General features: G+C 43.1%; 1 long non-coding RNA gene across 1 annotated transcript in view; it reads left to right on the top strand.

Annotated features, from left to right (window-relative positions):
• The first annotated feature begins 902 nt into the window (after positions 1-902).
• Positions 903-19909, top strand: part of LOC126991808 (uncharacterized) — a 34268-nt gene continuing 15261 nt past the window's right edge. The window contains exons 1-2 of the long non-coding RNA XR_007745863.1: positions 903-1034; positions 15646-15724. This is a non-coding gene — a long non-coding RNA (uncharacterized LOC126991808). The remainder of the gene's footprint in view (positions 1035-15645; positions 15725-19909) is intronic.

Genomic DNA, 19909 nt, shown 5'->3' with positions numbered 1-19909 from the left:
CTTGGCTGGCAGCTAACTTCACTCTACCTTCCCCTCTCTGCTCTACTTTCGAGGAAGCCTGGGCTGCCCAGTGAGATATGGATGTTATGAGGGAGAGGGGAAGGGTGCAGCGGAGGTATTGGAAGGAACAGCCCCACGTCACGTACTCCACTTTGAGCAGTGACATGTACCTGCTCAAACAATGGCCTGGCTAAATAAAAAAATTGTGAAGCTGTTAGGGAAAATATTGATATCAAAGTTAGAGTGTTTTCTTTATTTTTCCCTTCTATATTGTTACCTTGTAATAAGATCAAGGCTCAAATCAGTGATATTTTAAAAAACAAATTACTATGTAAATCTTTATTTAAATCAAAAGCTTTAAAAAAATTCTTTGACTTAAGTCTTGATTAAATAAAACCACTGATGTAAATCAAACAACCCTGCAATAAAATAATGAGGATTCAAAACTACCATTGATTTTCTAAAGACAAAGATTTTGGAGTCAATGCATTCTGCTTTTTTGCTGCAGAATGCCTTTTCTGATACATTTTTATATGAAATTCATTGAATTATTAAAATTAAATATAAGGTATATATTCCATTGCATCAGCCCTTTCAGAGAAGCAAGTAGCTTTTCCATCTCCTAAATGCCTGGGGATCAGACACTGCTCTATTGTGCCATAATTCAGCTTAGAAAGCCCCCAGTAGATGTCAGGCGCATCACGCACCACCAAGACTCTGTTCCCTTACCTCTGAAGGAATATATACATCAGTTTGAGAATTGCTAAACAAGAATCATGTGTGCCAACATAATTGTTTCATCTTAAAATACTGGTAAAGGCAAACTGAAACATGTTGTAGCAAAGTTTAGTGGCAGATTATTTAATCATATGTCTAATTTATCAGTTTTCTTCCTCATCTTTCAGTGGTAAATTGAAGGAAGTAATATTAGGACTCCCCAGTAAGAAGATGGCTTACAAGGCCTTCTTTAGAGCAAGCATGGTGGCCAGTGGTGCCCTCAGGCTCCATAACAAAACAAATGGACATCCTCATAGGTAAAGTACCTGTTATTTTTTGTAAGCTGCTGATTGCTCTAGCTTATTGTATCCATCACAGGGGTGTAGCCAGGATTTCAGTGAGGGGGGGGGGCACAATCTTTACCAGTCTGTCTCAATACTGATAAGGATTTACACCAGTGGTTCTTAACCTTTTCATCGTATGACCCCCTGAGACTCTCCAGGGTATTGCCGTGACCCCAATAATAAATTTTGTAATGGTGACCTTTGTGTAAAGGTAAGGTAAAACAAAACTATATGAAGATCCTGATTTATAGAAAATATTACAAATAAAAGACCTTGAAAAATGCCACAGATCTCCTACAAGTGCTATTTCAAAATCCATGGAACTAATGCACATAAAATAAAACCTACTTATTCAATCAGTGGGAGGACTGACGTCATTGTTTTGCAGCCATAAGTAGTACATCAAAGCGAGGAGCAGTGCTCAGCAGGCAACACCTCATGTCGCTGTCAATCACAAGTCTACTGCGTGCCTTCGTTTTCAGTGCCATCATTGATGAGAATCCAGCCTCGCAGCGATAGGTCGAGGTCCAGTATGGTCAGTGCACACACCGAAAGAAGAGGATAGTCGTCATTCAATGTCGCCCAAAATGTCGGAAGCTCTTGTTCAGAAAAATCGACTTTCAACTGAGTATCCTCACGAATTTGAAGAAATTCTACCTTCGCAGCAACATCAGTATCACAGATGGCACTGTCCTTCACTGAGAAGGGTCTGGAGATCCACGCATCAGTACAGCGGTCATCCAGTCCTGGAAAGTAACTTTTGATGGCGTCATTCACCTCCAGAAGATGAGCTGAGATCTCCTAACGGAAACTGCATTCAGCTTCAACCATAGAATCGAGGATAGTTGTCTTATGATGGAAGAAAGTTGTGTAACTGTCCTGAACTCTTTTCACGTAAAGTTGAATCATACTCTTGAATACTGCCACTTTGTCACGAACTGTGTGCAGCATTGCAAGGTTTCCCTTGGAGTGATATTCAGAATTCACTTCAGAGGAAGAAATGAACCAAGTAGGCAACCTTTTGTTATGAAACAAATATCTTGCATAATTTTGTGAAGATTTTCTTTCGAGGTACGACCTTCTTGCAACAGCATCGTTATTTCCTCTCGAAGTTGTAGCACGCGATTCAGAATTTTGCCACGTGAGAGCCAACGTACCTCCGTGTGAAACAGGAGAACAGAGAAGTCAGAGCCCATTTTTTCACAAAGCACTTTAAAAATCCTTGAAGTTGTTGCGCTCCCTCGGATATGATTCACAATCTTCACAACGTCTGTGAGCACTTCTTGAAGTCCTGGTGGGATAGTCTTCATCGCCAAAACATAAAGATGAATCATGCAATGAGTGAAGGAGACATGCGGAGCGACATTCTTCACGAATCATGGAAGGAGCCCCATCTGTACACAGACCGACAAGTGCTTTCCAACTCAGCCCATGTTTAATAAGGAGAAAGGCTTCTAGGATTTTGAAAATATCTTTTCCACGAGTTGTTGTGGCCACTGGCTCAGAGTACAAGTACTCATCCTTCATACCTTCCTTGTCAAGGTAGCGAACATAAACAATAAGTTGGGAACATGAGGCAACATCTGTCGACTCATCCAGTTGCAAGGAATAAACAGGACTACTCTTCATAGCACTCAACACATGCAGGAAAATATCCACACATGTCCGAGATCCTACTTTTGACTATATCATTCAAAAGGGAAATTGCCCTCAATTTGTGTGCCTGCTGTTCTACAAGAATCACCTTCGTTGCTTCCAGAATGCAAGGCTTAATCAGATTTTCACCAATGGTAGGAGGCTTCTTGGTCTGCGCGATTTTTAGAGCAATTTTGTATGAAACCTCCAGTGTGCTGCTTTGTTCTGATGAGCGAACTGACCAGTGGAATCGATGCGACTGGCCTTCAGAGCAGCTTCTTTTCGCTTGAAGTAGTCCAAGCTTTTGTCCATCAATTGGCTATGGTAAGACTCAAAGGTAACCTTCAGTTTTCTTGGCCTCATACTTTCATGACTCAAAACCTTGGTGCAACTGTTGCGTCTTGGGAGTCACAGCCAGGAGAGGAGCACGTACAGACATCCCCTCCCCCCACCCCCCCGTAACTATGATCTGGTTGACTGACTGATTGTGGTTGATGTTTTCAGAAGCTGGCCGCATCACGTACATGAAATAAATTATTTTCTCCCAAAGCCTCATGACCCCTTGAGAAACCCCAAATGACCCCAGGTTAAGAACCGCTGATCTACACTATATTATTTATTTGGCGGTCACAGCCATGCCCGGCATGTCCATTTCGAGAACGTCCAACAAACCCACAAACAAGGAGTTCCTGCAGGGGCATGCCCCTGTTCCCCCTGGCTATGCCACAGATCCATCATCATCATCATTATCATCAGCATCTTCAAATCATCATAGGAGATGCAACATGAAAAGGCATTGATACAACTTTATAGTTTTTAAACAGCAATGAAAGCTGCTCAAGGGCTTAAAACAGAAAACAAAAGGCCACTTAAGTGCTACTCAGCAAAAAAGAAAACAATATGGGAGGCTAAAATAGAGGGTCAGTTTTGATTAACCGGTAGCAGCGACGGGCCAAATTTGTGGCTTTACCTTGTTGCAGCAACGGCCAAATTTGTGAAATTATATAAACCCTCCCAAAATAGATGATACATAATCTGGTCACAAATGCTTTGATATATATTATGAATTGGTATGTGTGAGGGTGATTTTTCTCATTTTTCTCGCTTGGAGGACCATTAACAAACATGATCCTCGCTGCTACCAGGTTAAAGAGGTATTCTGATATTCCCCTCATGAAAGAGTTCAAGTTGTAGGCAGGAGGAAATACTGTTGAAAGAAGGCTGTTCCAGAGTTTACCAGCAAAGGGATGGAAGAATGAAGATGCTGGTTGATTTTTTGCATAAGGGATTTGGATGTCATGAGGATGAGCTAGAGTAGAAAGTCATGTAAGGGGTGGAGGGCATGTAGTTAGCAAGTTCAGAAAAGTGGCCATTATGAGAGTAATGATAAGATAGATAGAGAGGCATCACTGTGGTGGAATTTTATGACACACAGTTTGTTTATGCTTGAGACTATGCATCATACATCAAACCCTGTCATTGGCCCTTTGTTTTCAACATGCTGGATGCTTGGCCAATCACGTCCCAGCTTTTACAAGGATTTGTTTATGTTGTAGTCAGGCTCCAGATTTTCCTGTGGTGAGTACACAGTCGCAATGTGTGCTGTATTTTATATTTTTTTACCAATTTCTAGGCAAGATAGTAGACATATATGTATTTCCATGATTAAATAAGTATTTCAGGCACTTGATATGATACATGACAATACGTGAGAATTGTTTTTTTGTCTTCTTATTGACCTAGATAAGAGAGGAGTGTGCCACGAGAATCATGTCAGATGACGAGTGTGAGAAGACACTGGAGGCTTCCCATTTAGAGAAATATATAAGTTCCATTTGTTTATTTATCATTATACCATAGCAAAGAGCAACTTCTAAGCTTTCAAATGATATTTAATTGTCCCAGTGTTTGTTGCAATATTTTGACTGAACACTAAGGTATGCAAGGGAACACCTGTTAACCCCTTGACTGCGGATTTCCTACCAGAAGACCTCACCATGCTACAGGAATGGAACAAAAAGTGGTTGCTACAATTCAATGAAGAAAAATGTAAAGTCCTGCACCTTTGGAGGGGATATCCAGCACACCAATACCACATGGGAAATGCTCCATTATCCACCACAGAGGGAGAGAAAGACCTGGGAGCATATGTTACCAGGCTACCAGTAAAGGCGAAATCCGTGCCAATCGCAGTGGACGGGTTAACATTAGTTACCCGTGTTTTATGTACGTAACTTAACATTGCCCACTCATTTTATCACAGGGTATAAGGGTTAAGAGGTAGAAGACTCAGTAATAGGAGGGGAGTTGATGAGATGGAAAGCCTTTGACTGTGTCCAAAAAGGATGTGTGTGTGGAACCCCCTCCACAAGAGATGCATACTCCATATGAGGCAGACAAGGCTTTCCTATGTGGATCATCTAGGAAGGGAAAAAACTGGTGGAGATAAAATAGAATGGCCAACTTTAAGGAAGGTGATTTAGCAAGAGATTTGATATAAACTTTTTGAGTCAAGGTAAAGGTAAGGTAAAGTTGGGAGGATATGCTGCAGCTGCCTGTGGTGGTGTGCTCATTTCTGTCCCGTTGGCCCTTTGAGCCTGTGGTGGGAGGGAACCCTCAACCCCACACAGGGCCAGTGTAACATCTGGGGTACCACAGCTTTACCTTCCTCAGGTTTCCCAGGCACCCATTTATCAACCATCCTGAAAGGAAGGACGAGCAGCTAGGTGGGCTGCACACCAACTGCTCAGGCCGGGATTTGAACCCAGGCCCGCAGATATGTAGTCAGGATACTAGCCACTGCACCACTGAGGCATATCCATTTTGAGTTAAGAATAGACCAAAAATGTTTAGTGTAGAAGACAACAGCTGAGTGTTAGCAAAGAATAGGGGGTAGGTCTATGGATGATTGTCATATTAATAAGTGGAGAAATTGAGTTATTGAGGCATTCAATCAATCAATCAATCAGTCTATCATTGGGGGCATATGCTGGGGGCATCGCCTCACCCACCCCACGTCGCCAAACCTGGGGGTCCCATCAGGCGAGTCTCCATTCAGGCCCCTTCCCATCCCAAGTACCTCCTGGCAGGAGCTATTGACTTGCTCAAGCCATGAACTCTGTGGGTGTCCCCTTTGCCTCCTCCACTCCGAATTGTCTCTTACAGAAACAACCCAGTGAGCTGGGTCGGCTTCTGGGTAATGTGCCACGTGCCTGTATAGCCGGAGTTGGGTTGACAGACTATGCGAGTAATATATGTCGAATCAATTTCACAGAGTGGGCGCCAGTTTGACAGAGTCATTCCAGCGATATCCATGATTTTGCATAGGCATTTATTACCAAAGGCATCAATCCAACTCTCCATGTCCCCATTTAGTGTCATGTCTCACTGCCATAGAGTATGACAGGGAGCACAAGGAACTTGATGATCCAAATCTTTGTCCTTTTGCACAAGCATTGACAACACCATATACTCAAGTTGAGCAAGACCATAACACAGTGGGCCAATCCAATCTGCCATAAGACCTCCTAACAAGACCCACCATTGTTCTGAACTACACTACCAAGGTATGTGAAACTTTCCAAGATCTCGATGTCCTTGTCACGCAAATTAACAGACTGTACTGTTCCATCTAGCAAGCCTCCAAACAACTGTATCTTGGTCTTGACCCAGGGACCTTAAGTCTCAAGGGCTTTGCCTCCTCGTGCAGTGCCTTGAGAGCCATCACTAGAACCTCCAGTGACTCTGCAAGGATTACTGCATCATTGGCAAAAACAAGGTTGGTAACCCTGGTATTGCTGACAGATGCTCCACAATGACTCTGGTCCACAAATCTGAAGTGCTGAAAAATGATGGGGCAAGGATACAGCCATGCCTCACTCCTGCATTCACAGGAAAGAAGCTGGACAAGCCCCCCCTCACATTTCACAACACTCTCTGTCCCAGTATACAGGCCAGTCAGCAAACCAATAGTCCTTGCTGGAATCCCACAAAGTACACAGAGTCCAGGTAGGAATGACCAACCCCCTCTTCCAGTCAGGAGGAATGGTACTAGACTGCCACGGCAGTCAAGACTGCATGCAACCGTGGATCATGGACTCACCTCCAGCTTTGAGGGCTCCACTGATCTTACAGGTGCCAGGTGCCTTTCCAGCCCTCAGCTTTGCCACAGCCTCTCTGACCTCGGCCAGAGAAGGTGGGCTTTTGTTGATAGGTGGATCAGCATCTGCCACCTGCAACCCAGCAACTGGAAGCTGCCCACATGGAGGGTCTGCCATGTACAATTGCTCAAAGTACTCAGCCCAATGAGCTCTCTGCCCATCCATGGCCAACACGAGGCAGCCGTCAGCTGTTCGGATGGCGCTCACCTGAGAGGGAGATTTGGAGCAGGGCTTCTTCAGGGCTTGGTAAGCAGGTCGAAGGTCATTCGCATTTAAATGGCCCTTGACATCCTCAGCGAGACCCCTGACATACCTCTCCTTGTCTCTCTTCAGGAGAGCTCTAGTCCTACGCAACAGAGCCCTATATTGGTCCTGATTCCCAGCAAGTCTGGCAGCATGACTCTCCTCAATATTCTCAAGTGTCTCCACCGAGGCAAAGCCACTCCTAGATCTCGGGCGTTCTTCATTACACTCCTTGGCAGCTTTCAGAGTCTCATGCTTGAAGGTATCCCACAGTTCTACAGGGTCCTCCAGGATACCGAGCACATCGAAGCGATTTGAGACTGTCACTGCATATTCCTGAGCACATGCCAGGTCCTTCAGCCTCTCGAGATGGAACACAGTATTGTTGCATTTCGAGATTCTTCTGACCTGACATGGAGCTTGAATGGTGCAACAAGCCTGTGGTCAGTTGCAAGAACTCAGCACTCTGGAAAACTCGGTTCTCACTGACGAAGACAGGCAAAGCCTCCAAGAGGATTTGCACAAAATTTCAGCTTGGTCGGATAGATGGGAGATGCCGTTTAACGTAGACAAGTGCCAGGTCCTTCAAGTTGGAACGAGGAATAAGAAGTTCGATTACGAAATGCGCGGCGTTAAACTCAAAAGCGTTCAATTCGTCAAGGACTTGGGGGTCAAAATCGCGTCAAACCTCAAATTCTCACAGCAATGCATCGATGCAGCAAATAAAGCGAACAGAATGTTGGGCTTCATTAAAAGAAACTTTTTATTCAAGAATAAAGATGTAATACTCCCGCTCTACAACAGTTTAGTCAGACCCCACTTCGAATATGCGGTACAGTTTTGGTCTCCCCACCATGCAAAGGATAGTGCTAAATTAGAAGGTGTTCAGCGTCGGGCAACGAAAATGATCCCTTCCTTGCGCAACAAATCCTACGAAGAAAGGCTTTCTACCCTTAACATGTTCTCTCTTGAGAAACGTCGCCTCCGAGGAAAACTGATCGAATGTTTTAAAATACTTAATGGTTTCACGAATGTAGACAGATCAACATTGTTTATGATCGATGACACTTTGCGCACAAGGAACAATGGCGTAAAACTCAGATGTAGACAAGTAAATTCAGACTGCACCAAATTTTTCTTCACCAATGTTGTAGTGCGAGAATGGAATAAGCTCCCACCATCAGTGGTCCAGTGTAACACGATTGACTCCTTCAAAAATAAGCTCGACCGTCACTTCCTTCAACTTAATATCAACTAGAGTAGAAATGCAACGTTTTGGAGTCTTCTGATTAATGTAAAATCACTTAGGTTTAAGGACAGACCACCTAGTCTGGACCATGGGGTCTGTGTGGTCTGATTTTCTATGTAAATCTATGTAAATCCTTAGCTACCCCTCCGTCATCACTATACCAAGACCAGCGGTGCAGCTCTGGTCTCTGGTACAGGTAACTCTCGATTTACATGAGTATTGTGTCCTTGAAGAGGTCGCGTAAATCAAAAACAATGTAAATCAAACAAGAGGTAGGTTTCTATCGAAAAATAAATATTCACTTCATTCAGTGGAGAGAGAGAGAGAGAGAGAGAGAGAGAGAGAGAATATCCATATCACCGAGATATCCACTCAGGCACTCAGTCTCAGCCTCACTCGTGTGAGGAAGAAATGTGGGACACCATGAGCGACTGGCTAGTATTAGTACCGGTTCCGAGCAGTCTGGTACCTGTACCGTACCGTATAGCTGGTACCGTTAGTACCGGTACTGGTACCGTACTTGCCTATTGTTGAGTAGCGTGGCAGCGTGGGTACTATATTGTTGTTCAAGTGGCGCGCGGGAAGGAATGAGCTCAGCTGTGTGGCTGAGGCGCCGTGTGAGTCCAGTTGCGTGAGATATCTGGTGGCCACTCCATAAAATATCGCGTATAAGTGAAAAAAACGTTTGAATTAAACATTTATTTGGATTTTGAACCCCGCGTTATTTAAAAAACGCGTAAACCAAACTCCCATAAATCGAGAGTTACCTGTACCAAGAACCCACAATTCTCAATTTTCTGTATTTTGCAAAAATCAGGAGTAGAGAGCTGTTGATGTTCCTGGTATACCTGAACCATGGGGACCAACACATTGCTCGTAGCCAACCCTGTCAGTGCCAGTAGTAGCATTGAAGTCGCCCAGGACAATGAGTATGTCCCGGGGAGGGCACTGGTCTAATACGGAGTTGAGTTTGGCATAGAACATCTTCTCTTCAGTTTCATCAACTTTCATGCATCTCGGTAGGAGCGTACACTGCAACAAGAGACATGAAGCCCAGTGTGTGCTTCAGCTTCACTCGCATTATATGTTCATCAACCGGAGCAACCTCAACCACAAATGGCAGCAGTTGGCTGGAGATGCCCATAGCTACCCCCTTGACATGGAAACCATTGCTCATTGAAGGATATCAAATTTCTTATGCCCCTTTCAGAAGTAATTCCAAGGTCATAGGTTAAGCATTTTGTAGTGTCCAGCCTCAACTTCTCTTATTCCTGTTGGGACGGTCTTGTGTTAAATGATTTTGAATTATGCAGGATAGAGTCATTGGCATAGGAGTGGATAGAACAGTTTGTTTTGGAAAGCTCATTAATGAACAAGTGAGAGATTAGGAGATAGAACATAACCCTGCAGAACACCTCTGGTTATGGTTTTCCGGGTAGAACAGTGACTGTCTAGATCAGTTTGAAGGGAAACTGGAATTAAGAGTACAGTGAGGGGGAGATAATCTGTAGGAGAGTAGTCTGGAAAGCAAAGATTTGTACCAGACTGTCAAAAGCTTTCAAGATGTGTAAGGCAGCAGCAAAAGTTTCATTGAAGCAGCTATGAGAGGATGACCAGTCAGTTAGGAAATCTAGATCACCATTAGAATATCCCTTGTGGTACTGGTGATCAGAGAGGTCAGCAGTTGGTGGATGCTTAAGAACTTATTTGTTAAAGACTGTTTCAAAAGCTTAAGAAAGACAAGAAAGCAAAGCTATAGGGCTGTAGTTTGAAGGATTAGAGCAGTCACCCTTCTTGCGTATAGGCTGTATGTAGGCATACTTCCAGCAGGAAGGAAAGGCAGATGTTAAAAACTGGAGATGAAAAGGTTTACCCAGGCAGGGTGGGCAGGGTGTTAAGATGGAGGCACAGTTTTCAAGGAGAATAGGCTACACTTCATAGAGTCTAAGCCTTCTGAGGATTCTTACCAGAGAGGTCATAGAAAGCATCATTCTTAAGTATTTTGATAATAGGCAGTGGAGTCAAGAGGGGGATAAGTGGGATAATGCTTTCAACTTTTCAAAGTGGATTTTTAGAGGAAGTTTGCTCAAGGAATTCAGCTTTAGAGACAGATGTGACAGCTATCGAGGCATTGGAATTAAAATGAGAAGTGGGATGAAGAAGAAAAATTGTTGGAGATACTTTTTTTTTAATCCAAAAGTCTGGAAGAGTTGAGGTGTCGCCCTCTGTAGGCATCTTATCACCATTAGGTCTCAAGTTGATAGTTTTGTAAAATATCACGGTTTAACCCTTCGACTGCTGATTTCCTACAAGAAGACATCACCAAGCTACAGGAATGGAACAAAAAGTGGCTGCTACAATACAATGAAGAAAAATGTAAAATCATTCACCTTGGGAGGGGAAATCCAGCATACTAATACCACATGGGAAACACTCCACTATCCACCACAGAGGCAAAGAAAGACCAGGGAATATATGTTACCAGGCTACCAGTGAAGGCCAGTTCCGTGCCAATCGCAGCGGATGGGTTAAACATAATGGATTGACTTTCCCAGATGTTTAATACACATATAATTTTTGTAAGTAGAAGACATTTTTTAAAATTCATCATCTGTAATGACAATAGTTTCCTACATTGTTTGATAAACATTAGACCCTAGGCATATTCTGTGCCATTGAGAAGCTCTTAGTGTGGTGCGGCACAATGTATGTATTAATTAGGCTGCAGAGCTGAAGTCCACCTCCCTCATCTCTACCTCAGGAGCCTCAAACTCATCATCCCACATGGAGCCACCATCATCATGGCTACCATTACTCATCCCCACTACTGTCATCAGAAAGGTCATCCATAATGACTGGGAGATGAGTAACTCTCCTCCAAAGCAAAGACAAAGTGAACAAGTGATGGGAGCGTGTCGGGCCGGCCAGCCAGAGAGTGTGTTGTCATTAGAATGGCATCACAATTATTTCCTGTTTTATGATTGAATGATGACCATAGGGGGCAGAGCCAAGATCCGAGTGAGTGAGGCCTTCCAAGGACACACTGCCCTCCCTGTAGCTCAGTCCAAGATTTTAATTCCTTGGAGTCTACAGCACAGAGGGATGTCATGCCAGGTGCGTCACTGGATGGCTGTACAGGCGAGTCATGACGCCCCTCTGCCTCACCCCAGTGAATGGGTCAATTAATCTGTTAATACTAAAGTTATCATTGGCATGCTTTCAAAAGAAGTAATTTAATGTGTGATGCACTAAAAGGTGGTGAACACAGGAGTCTCAAAAAACGAGAAATGCTCAGAAACATTTCTTGATTACTGTACTCATGATTCATGCAAAACTCATGACCGTGCAAAAACGCATTCCTGAGCATTTTCAGATTTAGCAGGAGGTGTGTAGGTGCTGCCACCATAATAAAAGAAGTCATGTAATGATGAACCCTCGCTTGACTAACAGGGCAAGTCTGTAAGTCACCATAGAGTTGCCAGACAAACTTTCAGCATATTAGCACGTGAGGTCTGTCCGATCTTTTCCCAGCCATTACCCATGGACGACTTAATACACCCAATGTGCACTAGTATTTATGACTGGATAGTAAGGAATGTTTGGGGAAAAGAGGAATTGGTTTACAAAGAGGCTGGATAATGGATGAAGAAGCTGGAGATGATGTGTCTGAGTGTTCCAGTGTGGTACAATAAAGCTCTATCTAGATGGCAGCACCCCCATCTCATGACACACACTAAAGGTTCTTCTAGATGGCAACACTCCCACTTTCTGGCCAGTGCCTGAAACATCTTATTCACAGTACTCTGCTGATGTGTCACCTGCCGTCGTCACCCGTTTTCTGCTGTACGTGGTTGTGGCGACAAGATGCCTTCGGAAGGTGACGTCTCAGAATTAGCACATTTTGACATTTTCTGTTAATGAAGGAGTTTGTGGTGAGTTGAAAAAGAGATGTGGCATGATTCAAGGCAGAAATGTAAAGATCATAATAAGCAGGAGCTCAAAGGCTCAGGTATATTTTATGAGCTACCACACTATCCTGGATAACACAAGAACAAGTGTGATTAAACCAGGGCTTTTCAACATGAGTAGAAAAAGTACATGGAATGTGCATCCTCATCGTAGAGGTAATCACCTCTGTAATGCACTGAGCTCACGCACAGGAGTTTCTGATCAGAAGGCATTAACCCATCCGCTGCGATTGGCACGGATTTCGCCTTCACTGTTAGCCTGGTAACACATACTCCCAGGTCTTTCTCTGCCTCTGTGATGGACAGTGGAGTGTTTCCCATGTAGTATTGGTATGCTGGATATTCCATCCCAAGGTGCAGGACTTTAGATTTTTTTTCATTGATTTGTAGCAGCCACTTTTTGTTCCATTCCTGTAGCTTGGTGATGTCTTCTTGTAGGAAATTCACAATCAACGGGTTAATCATTCTATGGGAAATCAGAAAATTACATCCTTAAGTCATCCCACTGAGCTGAAGCATAATGCCGGAAGCTTCGCCTCACATTGAGTCCAGAAGTTGTACAGGAGCTATAAGACAATGCAGAAATAAGATTCTGACTGGAGGAGCCCAATGGATTGAATTGTTTAACAGAAAAAGGTGAAGGATTAGATGTCAGGAAGAGGTTTAGAATGTTACTCAAGTCTCCCAGGCAGTCAGGAATATATTTTGAGGTGCTGAACCAACTGCTCTATATCATTAACCCCTCTGTCCCGTGATTACAGTTGTAGAGATGGTGCTGAGTCCCATTTCTCCCTTTCTCTCCCTCTCCTCTCACTCTCCTTTCCCTCTTTCTCTCTCTCCCCCACTCCCTCCCCTGCAAGGAGTCCTTAACCCTAGATCACTGTCCCTCGTGATTATCGTCACAAGCGGTAGATCTATCATGTGTGCGACCTGGGCAGTACCAACCTTCACCACTCACAAGTCCTCTGTCTGAGGTGTGATCTACATGTGAGGAATGTAATTCTTTTGCTCCAGTGCATGCAGTTTTTGTCTGCCCCGAAAAAGATTATTGTATACAGGGACAGTGGAATTGTGGCACATTAGGATGCATTTGATTGGTGTGCATAATTTTTTTATATTAGTTTTCAGACATATTGTAATGTTTTAAAACTGTTTATTATACACTGCCTGGAGTTATCATGGGGCATGGGAGGAGAAGGAGGAGGCTGAACACTACATGGAAACATGGAAATGCTGGCAACAGAGAGCCTATTGGCTCATTGCAGGATTGCTCACTCTGGTGATTTGATCTGCTTGACAGCCCCTTCATGCCTGCAGCTCAGACGAAAGTACTTCGATATTCAATTTACTCCTGATGCAATGAATTGACAGTCGATTAAATTTTTAGAGGCTGATGGAGGAGTACATGAACCAGCCAGGTATTCTGTCCACAAGTTGTGAAGAAAGTGAATGTGCAGTAAGAAATGAAAGTGAAAGAGGAAAGAGGAAGGAAGTGACTGACAGTGACACTGAGGGTGAGGAAGGTTTCAACCCAGCCATAACCTCCACACCAGGAAAAATACACCACAGCATTGCACCAACCCCATCTCCATCTCCACCCACAGTTCACCCCAAACCTGGCCCCTCCAATGTGGAACACCCCAAACCTAGTCCCTATAGTGTCCCAACAAAGAAAAAATCATGGGTCCAGATGAAATATCAGGCCTAGTACTGAATGAGTGCAGTGAACAGTTACTAGAACCAATTGATGATGTTATAAGTTGTTTGATTAAGACTGAGAAAGTCCCAGTGCAGTGGAAGAGGGCACACATGGTCCCACTATATAAGAGCAGAAATAAACAAGAGCCACTGAACTATAGATCGGTTTCCCTAACAAGTGTAATGTGCAAACTATGTGAGAAGGTAATTAAAAGACAGTGGGTGGACCATCTAGAAAGAGAGAAAATAATAAATGAAAGTCAATTTGGATTCAGACAAGGTAAATCTTCTGTCACAAATCTAATACATGTATGTTTTTACTCAAGAGTAATAGATATAGTACAGGAGTGAGATGGATGCATATTTTTGGACCTAAAAGAGGCATTAGATAAGTTCCACATAAAAAATTGCTGTGGGAACTAGAACATAGAGGAGGGTTAGGGAGAAAAATGACGGAATGGATGAAAAATTACCTGACAAACAAAGAAGTGAGACTCGTGTTGAAAAGATGAAAAACCGTATTGGAGAATGGTCACAAGTGGAGTTCCACAGGGATCAATGTTAGTGCCTAAGATGTTTTTAATGTATTTAAATGATATACCAGGAAAAGTAGAGTTACATGAGTATGTTTGCTGATGATGCCAAACTGCTCAGAAAAATAAGAGATGAGGATGATTGTAACAAACTGCAGGAAGATTTAAATGAAATACATGAATGGTGTAAAGAATGGGAAATGGAGTTTAATAAAAAGAAATGTCACAATGATAATGGGAAAGAGTAAAAATAGACCAAGTGGAGTGAATAGGATGGGAGGAACAATCATCGACATGGTGAAGGAAGAAAAAGACTTAGGAATCATAATACAAGATACACTGACACCTGAGAAGCACATAAACAAGATATTTGGAGAAACATACAATTTGCTGCAAAATATTAGAGTGGCATTTCACTATTTGGATGGGGACGTGATGAAGAAAACAATAACAACATTGATTAGACCAAGATTAGAGTATGCAGCAGTTGTTTGGTCACCACACAAGAAAAAGGACCTAAGGAAACTCGAAAGGATTTAAAGGATTGCAACTAAGATGGTACCAGAACTATCAAGCCTGCCATACGAAACTAGACTGGGGGAACTGTGCCTACCAACACTGGAAGAAAGAAGAGAGAGGAGACCTGATAGCATTGTACAGGAACACAAGTGGAATGGACGTGTTGGATAGAAATGATTCAATACAGATGGAAGGAGGAGGCAACTAAGAGGGCACAGTAAGGAATTGAGGAGGAATTGTTTGAAAGACAAAAGGAAGTACAGTTTGCCATACAGGAGTGTGCATACGTGGAATGGACCAAGCAGTGATGTTGAAGCGGGCAGTGTCTATAAAATGAAGGAAAAGTTGGACAAATATAGATTGGGAGACAGGACTGACTGAGTTTGAGTCCAGGTCCTGTATACTACAAATAGGTAAATAAAAATAGGTAAATGCACACACACATGCATGTACCGTATGTACTGATGCATGCACGCAAGTACGCATTCACATACACACTCTTGCACACGCATGCAAGCATGCTTCACACACATGCACACACACACGCCCATAGTAACACCTGTATGTAAATATTTTCAGATGACACCGTGAAGCTACTTGAAGCCATGCGAAGGGAGAGAAAAGCTTTGGAATCCCTAGAGGAGAACCTGGACTGCATGTATGTTACCCTCATGTAGCGTTATGTGTTCCATGTCTGTTACCCGATACAGTGGCGCTGATGTATGTATTCTACTCTGACTTATTGATGGTTGTCTGTGTGTGTTTCGCGTATATGGTGTTAATGATATATGTATGTTTTGTTGAAGTAGTTTTGGTGATGTATGTTTTGTGTAGAGTTGGTGATTTTTACAGGGTGAAGCAGGTGTGTATGTCATGCCCCGGGATTTTATTTTTTCTGTTTTTCTATTTTCCTACATGTCCTCTGCGTGTATCGAAACACACGAGAAATTAATCAAGACAAAGTGAGGGTATTTGCCGGCTGCCTGGGATTGAACCCGCGACCAGCGTGACGGGAGAGCCAATCCTTTACCGAGTCGGCCAAAGAGGTACCCCACTGGCTAAGTGGGTTAGGGGAGGCTCGTTCATCAGGCATAGTCGCTGCACTACATGTATAGGTTGTATTATAATGACTGTGTTGACTGCTTTAGTGTGTATCAGTGCTGGGTACTTCCGCTATTTAGTCTGCAAATCCGCAATAGTGGAAGTTCCATTTCATTTGTGGATCTGCGTTTGCGACAAAAAGGTCGCTAATTTGCGGGTTAGCATTTACGGTATTACTTCCGCTAACCTCCACTAACACGTAGAGGAGCCAACCCGGTTCAGCCTGGACAGCCTCAATCTGATAGATTCTTCAAATATTAAAATAAAAATGATTAACTAAAACTTGTTTTAGCTGTTGCCTTTTCCAGTTTTTACAAAAAGCACATTCACCTAAACCTCTCAGGGGATCTTATTATAAACATCATAATCAGTATTTTGAAGGAGACAGGGCATATGAATATGGATTTAGTTGTGATAGTCACAATGATGAACATCCTTTGGTCCTTCTCATTAAAAATAACTTTAAAATAGGTGCTTATTAGATTATTACACAATAATTAGTATGATTACAAATCGTCCATACTTGAAGTAGCAGTATCGTATGTATGGTCAGTGCCTAGCTACAGAATTACATCACAAATAGAGTGAAAATAGATTCGAGAACTATGGATAATATAGTTTTTGTTTGCAGTTTGCATTTGAAGTGTGAAGTTTTGTGACGGAAGACTGCAAATATTGTGTAGCTATTTGCGATAGTGGATTTGCAATTGCAATTTAAACCAAATCTCAAAATTTACAGAATTGCGATTGCGAAAGTTATGGAATAAGTTAGCGGATTTGTGATAGCAGAAGTTCAAATTTGTTAGCGATGCCCAGCTCTGGCGTGCGTGCATGTATGGGGTAATAGACTGTTATGTGTGTAAGTATGTTTTGCTGGAGTGGCAGCATACTTACTTGGCTGTTACGTGGATGTGTGTCCAGTTCTAACAGATTCATGTGTTTGTTTATATTATGTTGGGATGGCAGTATACTCAATTGGCAGTGGTCTGGATGTGTGTATGGGGTGATAGATTTTTACATGTGTGTGTATTTACCTAGTTGTCTTCACCTAGCTGTGGTATACGGGAGAGGAGCTACACTCGTACTGTCCTGTCTCTGTATCTACTGTAATCCAATTAAATTCATGAATCGTCTCTATGTAGACCACATCTTTTTCCCGGCTCGTCCAGCCTCCGCCACCCTTTGTGGAAAGTTGTTCATCTTAATGTGTTTTCTACAGGCTTCCTTTTTTCATCTTCCTTCCATGACCTCTTGATTCTCTTATGTCCACTTTCTCCATCCCACTCAGCACCCTATAAACCACAATCAGATCCCTATTCTCTCTCCTTTGTTCCAGTGTCGGTAGGTTCAACTGCTTCAATCTCTCTCATCATCATTTCATCGACGCCTGCTCCAAGGAGCTCCCACCAGGGGATGGCCACGACAGAAGAGTTTCCAACTTTCTCTATCCAGACACTCCCTCCTTGCCTGCTCAAAGTTTCTCAAAGATCTTTCCCCCCTCTCCCTAATGTACTCTTGCACCCTATCCCTCCATTTCACTGGAGGTCGTCCTCTAGCATTCCCTCCCTCTATCTCACTCACATACACCCTTCTGGTCATCTTACTCTCCTCCATTCGCTCCATGTGGCAAAACCACTTTAAAGTCTGTCGCTTCACTTCTTCCACCACTCCACACTTCTTCCCTTCACCCCTGTGACACATTCCAAAACGCTCGTACACACTTTCATTACTCATTCCATCCATTCTACTCACACCACAAGCACTCCTCAAATAACTCATTTCCATTGCCTGCACTCTAGACCTCTGACTTTGATTCCAGGCCCATGTTTCACTTGCATATGTGAAGGTTGGTACTATTATTGTATTTCTCAAATCCCTCTTTACCTCCATGCTCACACTTCTGCCATTCATGATTCGTCCCAAAGACCCTACCACCCTTCTTCCTTGCAATGCCCTTTCTCTTATCTCTCCCTCCATACCACCATGCTTACACATAACTGATCCAAGGTACTTAAACTCATTGACCTCCTCCATTTCTTCACCATTCAAATTTATTTTGCATTCTTTTTCACATTCAATTCCCACTCTATATGGGCATACAAAATCTACAACCTCACTTCTACTCCGCTCACAAACCATCAATTTACTTTCAGCTTTCTCGTTTTACAGACACTATCAAAAACACTGACCAAATTTTGTAAGTCAATTTCATTTTCTGCAATGAGCACTGTATCACCAGCAAATAGTATCAAATTCAGTACCCACTTCCTTCCCTCAGCAAACATTTTTACTCCAACTTCCCCAACTTTGCCCTTCATTTCTCTAATAACACCATTCATATAAATATTGAACAACCATGGTGACATGACACATGCCTGCCTTAAGCACACTTTTATCTCAAATCCCTCAAGCTTTTAGCACCACCAGCAAGTGACGCTAGTGCTCGCTCTTTTAACCTCTGTATCTCAAAAACTGTTCATCACAGCTAAAAACCAAAAACACCATTGGAAAGAGGAGGCCAAGATCTATATGATTTGGTAATGTAAGTCTCTCCTGCGAAAGTACAGGCACGTTCAGGGGGTGTTGCCTGTGAAGACGTACATTTATACGTGCGCAATGGTCAGCCGTAAGGCAACTACTGTAGATCTCTTGATGATGGGGTGCTGGCAGGGCAGTATTGCCAACTGCAAAATTTACAACTATTTGGTCAAAATATCAGTCATGTGATAGGTGAAGCTATACAAAAATGACGCTATATTGGACAACAACATCCACCAGTTGCTCGTCCATAGATTTTCTGCGCTGGGCTGACATGATTTTCCACCAAATTTAGTGAAGAACCCACTCAATTGGCAATTCTGTGTTGTCAGAAATATTGTTGGAACACTCTCATACCCGGGAGATTTGAGTGCAGCTGGAGCTCGCAGCGAGCGTTTAGCACCACCAGCAAATGCGCCTACCGCTCGCTGCGAGCGTTTAGCAATGAAAGGGTTAATGCTTTCATTTCCCAGTGTATAGTTACCTGAAATTTTCTTCTTGCTTTTTCTGAATTCTAACACACTGCACTTTCTGATGTTGAATTTCATTTCCCATCTACAACTCCATTCCCATATCCTGTCCAGGTCCTGTTGCAGTGCCTGACAGTCCTCGTCACTTTCACTCTTCTTCAGTAACTTGGCATCACCAGCAAACAAACTCACATAACTGTTCAATCCCTCTGTCATGTCACTAATATAAATTACAAACATGACTGGAGTCCGCACCGACCCCTGTGGGACTCCATTAATCACTTTCCCCCACAAGGACCTCACATCCCTGATGACCGTCCTTATTTCCCTGTTTTCTAAAAAGTCCTTCATTCACCTCAAAAGTCCCCCTCTCAGTCCTCCAATAATGCACTCCACTTCCACAGAAGCCTCTTGTGTGGCACCTTGTCAAATGCTTTCTGGAGATCCAAGTAAATTCCATTGGCTCAACTTCCCCTTTCCAGCCTAGTGAGTGTATATATTCCATAATTGTGTTCATGAAATTTTTTTTGTGTGTGCATATAATGGCAAAAAACACATTCAGTTTCGTAAGGAGTTATTTTTATGAGCATCAAACATGCGTAATATGTAGCCTAATATGAATAATCGCGTTGGCAGGAGAGGAAGCATGCTGTGTGGTGGCGCGGGGCAGGAGACCCAGGTCCAGGTCAACAGCACCAGCATGAACACGTGTGCTCGGCTTGGCCAAAAATAGC

The sequence above is a fragment of the Eriocheir sinensis genome, unplaced genomic scaffold, assembly GCF_024679095.1.
Source record: "Eriocheir sinensis breed Jianghai 21 unplaced genomic scaffold, ASM2467909v1 Scaffold345, whole genome shotgun sequence".
NCBI classification, from domain to species: Eukaryota; Metazoa; Arthropoda; class Malacostraca; order Decapoda; family Varunidae; genus Eriocheir; species Eriocheir sinensis.
Note: the sequence above shows the minus strand (reverse complement) of the source record. Positions and strands in the feature narration are given on the sequence as shown.